Consider the following 8,800-nt stretch of genomic DNA (forward strand, 5'->3'; position numbering starts at 1 on the left):
AGCATTTTATCCACTGTACCACCTCCAGACCATAATAGTTGGTTTCTTTTTATTTTATTTTATTTTTCCTCCAGGGTTATTTCTGGGGCTTGGTGCCTGCACCATGAATCCACTGCTCCTGGAGGCTATTTTCCCCCCTTTGTTGCCCTTGTTATTTTATCGTTGTTGTGGTTATTATTGTTGTTATTGATGTCGTTGTTGGATAGAACAGAGAGAAATGGAGAGAGATGGGGAAGACAGAGAGGGAGAGAGAAAGATAGACACATGTAGACTTGCTTCACCACTTGTGAAGTGACCCCTCCCTGCAGTTGGGGTGCTGGGGGCTCGAACCAGAATCTTTAAACTGGTCCATGGGCTTCGCGCCATGTGCACTTAACCCACTATGCTATCGCCTGACCCCCTAGTAGTTGGTTTCTTAAGGACTCACTGCCAATATCAGTCTTGTAATTGGCATATTCAGACCATTTACATTTAACATAATTATAAAGACAGATCTACTGATCTTGTTTTGTGTTCTCTGCTGTTCATTCCCATTTTCTTTTTTTCTGCCTTCATGTAGATCCTTTGGATATTTGTTAGAACTTCATTTTAGTCCATCTATAGTGTTTTGAGTATTGTTCTTTGTATAGCTTATTTTTAGTGGTCATCTATTACACATAACTTTGGAACCTTAAGCATAATGATTGTGTTATACCTTCCCCCCACCCAACCCCCCACTCAATATGACACATAATTTAAGAGAGTGTATTGGTGTCATCATCTTACCAATGTGAGTACATTATAGAAGGATTATCTCACTATATGTCACTTCATCCACTTTGATCATTGCCAGGTGAAGATGGAATTTCAGATTCCAACGTGTTCCCACTGACATTGCAGAGAGATGGGCTGGCAGCAGAGGGCTTGTTACTGGTCATCAGAGAGTAAATCTCACAGCACCCAAAGTTGGTGGGAGGGGTGTCAGAAGGATGGGAGACAGCTCTCCACTAGACCTTTACAGATATGGATGGGGCCATAGGTTTTTCAGTGTTGTTTGAAGTAGAGCTGCTGTGTTGTTGCTGCTGTTTATTTGTTGGCAGTTAGTTTCAGTTTTTTTTTTTTTCTTTTTCAGTTCCAAGTTTGATACTTATGAGGTAGAAAGTATAGGGAAGGGAAGGAAAGGGGAAATGAAATAGCTCATATGGATAGTGTGCTGTTTTGCCATGTGTGCAACCCAGGTTTGAGTCTGGCCCTCATCACATTAAAGGAAGCTTTGGTCTCTTTCACTCTCAACCCAACCCCTCTCTGCTTCTCTGTCTCAAAAAAAAAAAAAAAGTAGGGAATTTATATCCTGGGCTTTTTGTTTGTTTCAGTTAACAGAGGGAAAAAAAGAAGAAATACATCAGTTCCATCTTCCTATAAATGGAAGTACAGAAATGGAGTCATTTTTCCTGAGGTGATCCCCAGTCTACACGTTAGTGACATTCCTGTGCACCATTCATTATCTCTCTGTCCCCCATAATTCCATAAACAGTGGTTACATTTGGATATTTTGATTTGATTTTTTCAAAGATTTATTTATCAATGGGGGGAAGCAAAGCATCATGGGCTGGGGAGATAGTGTAATGATTATGCAAAAGATTTTCATGTTCAATCCTCAGCACCACTATAAGGCAGAATTGACTAGTGCTCTGGTTACGAAAGAAAGGAAGAAAGAAAGAAAGAAAGAAAGAAAGAAAGAAAGAAAGAAAGAAAGAAAGAGAAAAATGGAGAAAGAAAGAATATCATTCTGGCATATGGGATGCTGGGGATGGAACTTAAGACCTCATGCTCCTTTTTAAAAAATTTTAATTGTATTTATTTATTTGATAGAGACAGAGAACTTAAGAGCAAGGAGAGAGAGCGAGAGAGACAGAGAGACAGAGAGAGAGAGTGGTATCATTATTTAACAGCTCATGAAGCTTTCACCATGCAGGTGGGGACCAGATCCTTGCCCATTGTAACATGTGCAGTCAACCAAGTGTACCACAACTCGGCCCTAGAGACCTCATCCTTCTTTTTTTAATATATATATATATTTTTTCCCTTTTGTTGCCCTTGTTTTTTATTGTTGTAGTTATTATTGCTGCTGTTGTTGTTATCGTTGTTGGATAGGACAGAGAGAAATGGAGAGAGGAGGGGAAAACAGAGGGAGGAGAGAAAGATAGACATCTGTAGACCTGCTTTACTGCTTGTGAAGCAACTCCCCTGCAGGTGGGGAGCCAGGGGCTTGAACCAGGATCCTTCCGCCGGTCCTTGCGCTTCATACCATGTGCGCTTAACTCACTGTGCTACCACCTGACTCCTGAGACCTCATCCTCCTAAGTCAAGTGCTCTACTTGTTGTGCCACCTCCTAGGACATGGATTTTTTTTTACAAAAATATTTCATGAGTGTGCTGTGTTCTTTTGCCAAAAGGCACATTGTGTGCCACTTTCAGCCTTCATTGGTTATTGTGGATATTCACTAACTTACTGGGGTACAGATGGTTTTCAAATTATTAAAAGATGCCAACCTCAATTTGAGTTTTAAAAATGAAAATTTAAAATATGGGATACTATTTTTTCATCAACCACACTAACAGAGTTCAAACAGTGTTAACACAGATATTGGCAAACTGCAGGAGACAGACAGTTTCATGTAGTGCTGGTTTGGGCTGTATTCATCAAAATGACAAGTGTATCCACCCTTGGGCCTAGCAGCTCTACTTCTGTGAATATCCTGCGGACACACACACACACATGCAAAATGATAGGCACATAAGTTTTATTGTAGTATTGTTTGAGTTAGCAAACCAAGAACTACCAAGACTATTCCTCCCTCAAGCAGTTTCCCAAGTGGAGTATACATTTCACAAGTTGTGCTGATGCCCCAGCATGTGCCCTCAGCCTACTCTCAGTGGTCACAGACATATTAGGTGGAGAGTTCTCTGTCCAGACAACAGATGCCTATGTCTTCCCCCACCACCACCAGGATTATTGCTGAGGCTCAGTGCTAGCATTATGGATCCACTACTCCCAGCAGTCATTTTTTTTCTTTTTTTTTTTCCTTCTATTTTATCAGATAGGACAGAGAGAAATTGAGAGCAGAGGGGAAGATAGAAAGGGAGACAGACACCTGCAAACCTGCTTCACCACTTGTGGTGCTTCCTCCTCTGCATATGTCTTTTTAATTTTTTAATATTTATTTATTTTCCCTTTTGTTGCCCTTGTTGTTTTTCATTGTCATTGTAGTTATTATTGTTGTTGCTATTGATGTCGTCATTGTTGGATAGGACAGAGAGAAACAGAGAGAGGAAGGGAAGACAGAGAAGGGGAGGGAAAGAGAGACACCTGCAGACCTGCTTCACCGCCTGTGAAGCGACTCCCACTGCAGGTGGGGACCTGGACCTCGAACCAGGATCCTGTATCGTTCCAATTTTAGTATATGTGCTGCTGAAGCGAGCACTCGAACCAGGATCCTTACACCGGTCTTTGTGCTTTGGGCCACGTGCGCTTAACCACTGTGCTATGGCCCGACTCGCATGTCTTTTTTTAAATGAAGTGCTGGGGGTGCCAGGAAATAAACCCAGAGTCTTGCACATGTACAGTACCACTGAGTGATTTCTAGACCCAAGGTTTTAATTTCTTTTTTTTTAATTTTTTTAAAATTAATTTCTTAAAATATTTTTTATATTTATTTCCTTTTGTTGCACTTGGGTTTTTTTTTGTTGTAGTAGTTATTGATGTCGTTGTTGTTGGACAGGACAGAGAGAAATGGAGAGAGAATGGGAAGATAGAGAGGGGGAGAGAAAGATAGACACCTGCAGACCTGCTTTACCACCTGTGAAGCAACTGACTCCCCTGAAGGTGGAGAGCCGGGGGCTCAAACCGGGATCCTCATGCCAGTCCTTGAGCTTTGCGCCACCTGCACTTCACCCACTGCGCTACTGCCTAACTCCCTTAAATTTATTTTTTATTTTTATTTATTTATTTTACCAGAGCACTGTTCAGCTCTGGCTTATGGTGGTGTGGGGGATTGAACCTGGGACTTCAAAGCCTCAGGCATGAGAGTCTGTTTGCATAACCATTATGCTATCTACCCTCCGCCCTAATTTCTTAAAGAGAAACAGAGAGAAGAGAGAGGGAAAGATAGACAGAGGAGAGACGCCACACCATTCTAGCTCCAGCATCCATAGAACTTCCTTAGTCTGTCTGTGGTACTCCCATAAGGTACAGAGGTTCGAACCCTATGTTTCATGCCTGCTAATATTTGTGCTTTATCATGTGAGGGAGGGGTAGTGCTAACACATATATGATTTCACTTCTATGGACCTTTTCATTTAGATAGAAGAGATGGTGGAGCAGGCTTGAGGACAGCTTACCCAGTAGAGCATTTGCTTTACCATGTGTGAAGGCCTGGGTTTGAGCCCTGGCACTATAAGGAAAAACCATGGTAGCCAGGTAGTGAAGTATCTGGTTGAATGCACGTTACAGTGTACAAGGACCCAGGTTTGAGCCCCCGTTCCCCATCTGCAGAGGGAAAGCTTTGCAAGTGGTGAAGCAGCACTACAGGTATCTCTCTGTCTCTCTCCCTCTCTCTCTCCCCATCCCTCTTGATTTCTGACTGTCTCTATTCAACAAATAAATAAAGATAATTAAAAAAAAAAAAAAAAGCGATGGAAGGCACCAAAGGAGTTGCATGGATGGTAGAGCTAAGCTGTGGTATCTCTACTACCCTTTCTTTCTTCTTTCTCTCTCTTCTCCCCTCTCTTGCTAAAGCAATAATAATAAGTAATAAATAAATAAAAAGTAGCCTGACAATGGAACACATGGATAAGCTTACACATTACCCTGTGCAAGGACCTGAGTCTGAGTCCCTCCTCCCCACCTGCAAGGGGGGAAGCTTCACCAATGGTGAAGTATGTCTTCAGGTGTCTCTTTATCTCTCCTTCTCTATATTACACCTCACCTCTCAATTGCTCTCTGTCCTATCAAATAAAAATAGAAAAGTGGGGCTGGGTGGTAGTGCAGCAGGTTAAGCACATATGGTGCAAAGTGCAAGGACCGCTGTAAGGATCCCGGTTCAAGCCCCTGGCTTCTCACCTGCAGGGGAGTCCCTTCACAGGTGGTGAAGCAAGTCTGCAGTTGTCTATCTTTCTCTCCCCATCTCTGTCATCCCCTCCTCTCTCAATTTCTGTCTGTCCTATCCAATAACAACAGCAATGACAATAACAACAATAAAGGCAACAAAATGGGGAAAATGGCCTCCAGGAGCAGTGGATTCATAGTGCAGGCAGAGCCCCAGTGATTAGTCTGGAGGCAGAAAAAAAAGGGAAAGAGAAGTAAATAAATACAGAGGGAAAGACACCACAGCACCAAAGTTTTTCTCTGGTGCCACACAGCATCTCCTATGTGATACGGGGCTTAAATCTGAGTCACATACATGATAAAGTTTGCGTCCTATTTCCAGCCTGTCACTCCATTTGACCAGTTTTTTTTTTTTTTCCATTGCGTTTGGCATAGTATAGGCAGGCAGAAAGTGTCAAATGTACTTAGGAGAAGCCCTTAGGAAACAAGGGAGGGATTGGTACATAAATTCCTAGGTCTTCTTTTCCCAAAATTTTTGAAGAAATCCCTGGGATGGACCCCCACTGCCGGAAGTGGTAATTGCACCTACATAGTGTTGGCTCCCTGCCTTGCTTCCCCATTGCCCTGGAATCACCACTCAACTATTTTTCACCTGAGTCTTTATTTTAAGCATTGCTTTTGGGAAAATTCTATTCTAAAACACAGCGCTTGGGACAGTTGGAGCCTCTGATTAGTCCTCTTAGGAGTCTCCTTAGAGCAGTGGTGATGGTGGTGTGTGGGGCCTGACAGCCTGATCTGATAAAATTTATGTAGTTCAGCCCAGGAGATAGCATTGTGAATAAAGCACTGAACTCTCAAGTGCAAAGTCCTGAGTGATCTCCAGCATCCTATGTACCAAAATGATGCCCTGGTTCCTTCCTCCTCTTTTATTTTTATTTATTTATTTATTTATTTATTTTTCATTTCCTTTTGTTGCCCTTGTTTTTTAATTGTTGTGGTTATTATTGTTGTTATTGATGTCATCGTTGTTGGATAGGACAGAGAGAAATAGAGAGAGGAGGGGAAGACAGAGAGGGGGAGAGAAAGCTAGACACCTCTAGACCTGCTTCACTGCTTGTGAAGTGACTCCCCTGAAGGTGGGGAGCCAGGGGCTCAAACTAGGATCCTTATGCCAGTCCTTGTGCTTTGCGCCACCTGCACTTAACCCGCGGTGCAACCATCCGACTCCCCCTCCTCCTCTTCTTTTTTTTTTTTTTTTCCTCCTCCAGGGTTATTGCTGGGCTCGGTGCCTGCACCATGAACCCACCGCTCCTGGAGGTCATTTTTTCCCCCCTTTTGTTGCCCTTGTTGTAGCTTCGTTGTGGTTATTATTATTGCCCTTGTTGACGCATTATGTAGTAATTATGATATAAGAAACTATTGCTGGAAGTCGGGCAGTAGCGCAGCGGGTTAAGCACATGTGACACAAAGTGCAAAAACGGGCCTAAGGATTCCGGTTCGAGCCCTGGCTCCCCACCTGCAGGGGAGTCGCTCCACAGGTGGTGATGCAGGTCTGCAGGTGTCTATCTTTCTCTCCCCCCCGTCTCCCCCTCCTCTCTGCATTTCTCTCTGTCCTATCCAACAACGATGACATCAATAACAACAACAATAACTTCAACAACAATGAAAAACAATAAGGGCAACAAAAGGGAGGAAAAAAAAAACATTGCTGGCTTCTTTACAAACATTAAATCTGCATAGACATCCCACCAGGCATGATAATCACCCCCATTTACATATAAAGAAATTCAGGCATAGAGAGGTTAATCACCTTCCAAGGGCATCCAGCTACCTGAGGCAGTCTAGCTGTAGAGTCCTGCGCTCCTAACCTCTGCACACTACATTGTCTCTCCTCTGGTCCCCACTGTGTGGGCAGTTCCTCCTGGATACCAATGGCATAGGTCAGTCACAGAGCTTGTGGCTGCCTATCCTCCACAAAGTCTATGCAGCAACCAGAGGAGTTTGTTTTCCAGGTGCCAAGGGAGCTTGGCATGAAGCCCAGGTGGGACTGATGTGCTTCAAAGAGACAGCCAATCAGTTGCACAGGGTAATATACCACATAAAGGGTTTGTAACCAGAGCCAATCACTATTTTTTACCTATTGTTATTCTTATTCTTTTTAAAATATTTATTTCCCTTTTGTTGCCCTTGTTTTTTAAATTTTTTTTATATTTATTTATTTTCCCTTTTGTTGCTGTTGTTTTTTTTATTGTTGTTGTGGTTATTGTTGTTGTTATTGATGTCGTCGTTGTTAGATAGGACACAGAGAGAGGGGAAGATAGAGAGAGGGAGAGAAAGACACCTGCAGACCTGTTTCACCACTTGTGAAGCGACTCCCCTACAGGTGGGGAGCCGGGGGCTCGAACCGGGATCCTTATGAAGGTCCTTGTGCTTTGCGCCACGTGCGCTTAACCCACTGCGTTACCGTCCGACTCTCCCTTGTTTTTCGTTGCTGTTGTAGTTATTATTGTTGTTGTTATTGATGTCGTCGTTGTTGGATAGTACAGAGAGAAATGGAGAGAGGAGGGAAAGACAGAGAGGGAGAGGGAAAGATAGACACCTGCAGACCTGCTTCACCACCTGTGAAGCAACTTCCCTGCAGGTGAGGAGCCAGTGGCTCGAACCAGGATCCTTATGATGGTCCTTAAGCCACGTGCGCTTAACCCGCTGTGCTACAGCCCGACTCCCTATTCTTCTTTTTATAACAGAGAAAGAAACTGCTTCTTTGTGGGGAGTGGAGGGGTTGCAGGTGTGTTTTTTTGTTGTTGTTAGTTTTTATTGTCAGTGTAACTTGAGACAAAACTTCCACAAGTCTTGACATGGGGACATTATTTTCCACTCAGTAACAGATATACAAACCAATTATATATTGATTATTTATCATTTATTTATATGAGAGGGCCATAGCACCATTCTAGTATGTGTGATGCTGGAGATTAAACTTGGGGTCTCATACTTTTAGAGGTCCAACATGCCACCTTCCAGACTGCACATCTTATGCTTCCAAATTTTATTTTCAGAAGGCTTTTTTCCTGTGGTCTAAGAGGTGGCTTAAGCATGAGGTCCTGAGTTAGATCCCCAGCAACACATGTAAAAGAGTGATATCTGTTTTTCCCTCTCTCTCCTTCTATCTTTCTCAATAATAAATAAAAAAGTATTTTTAAAAACAAGTCTTTTTCTATTCTATGTCTATATTTTAAGTACATGGTTTTAAGAATGACTTCTCAAATATTAACATAGATGATCTTTAAAAATTTGTTTTCTTTGAATTTTTAAAATAAATATCCCTGCACTGTTAGATTTCTGGTCATATGGTTCATATTATTTAGATTATCTTATTTCAGTAAATTCAAAGAAAAATAATTGGCTTGAATAATTACACAACAAAAAGTTTTGTGAATGCTTTTTTTTTTTTTTTTTAATTTTTCTCTTTTTGTCATTGCTAGGGCTTCACTGCTCAAGGCTGACTTTTTCAGAAAGGGGGGCAGGGAAAGCGAAAAAATCCACAGTACCCAAGTCTCCTCCAATGCAGGGGACCTTAAGTTCTCATGACATTTACATGATCTTATTCCAAATTCCTATTTCTCTTTCCTTGCTTCCTCCTTCTCTTCTTTTTCTCCTATACAACCATGCTTAGTTTTTAAAATTTTTTAAATTTGTTTATTCCCTTATTGC

The sequence above is a fragment of the Erinaceus europaeus genome, chromosome 1 (assembly GCF_950295315.1).
Source record: "Erinaceus europaeus chromosome 1, mEriEur2.1, whole genome shotgun sequence".
In the NCBI taxonomy this organism is placed as follows: domain Eukaryota; kingdom Metazoa; phylum Chordata; class Mammalia; order Eulipotyphla; family Erinaceidae; genus Erinaceus; species Erinaceus europaeus.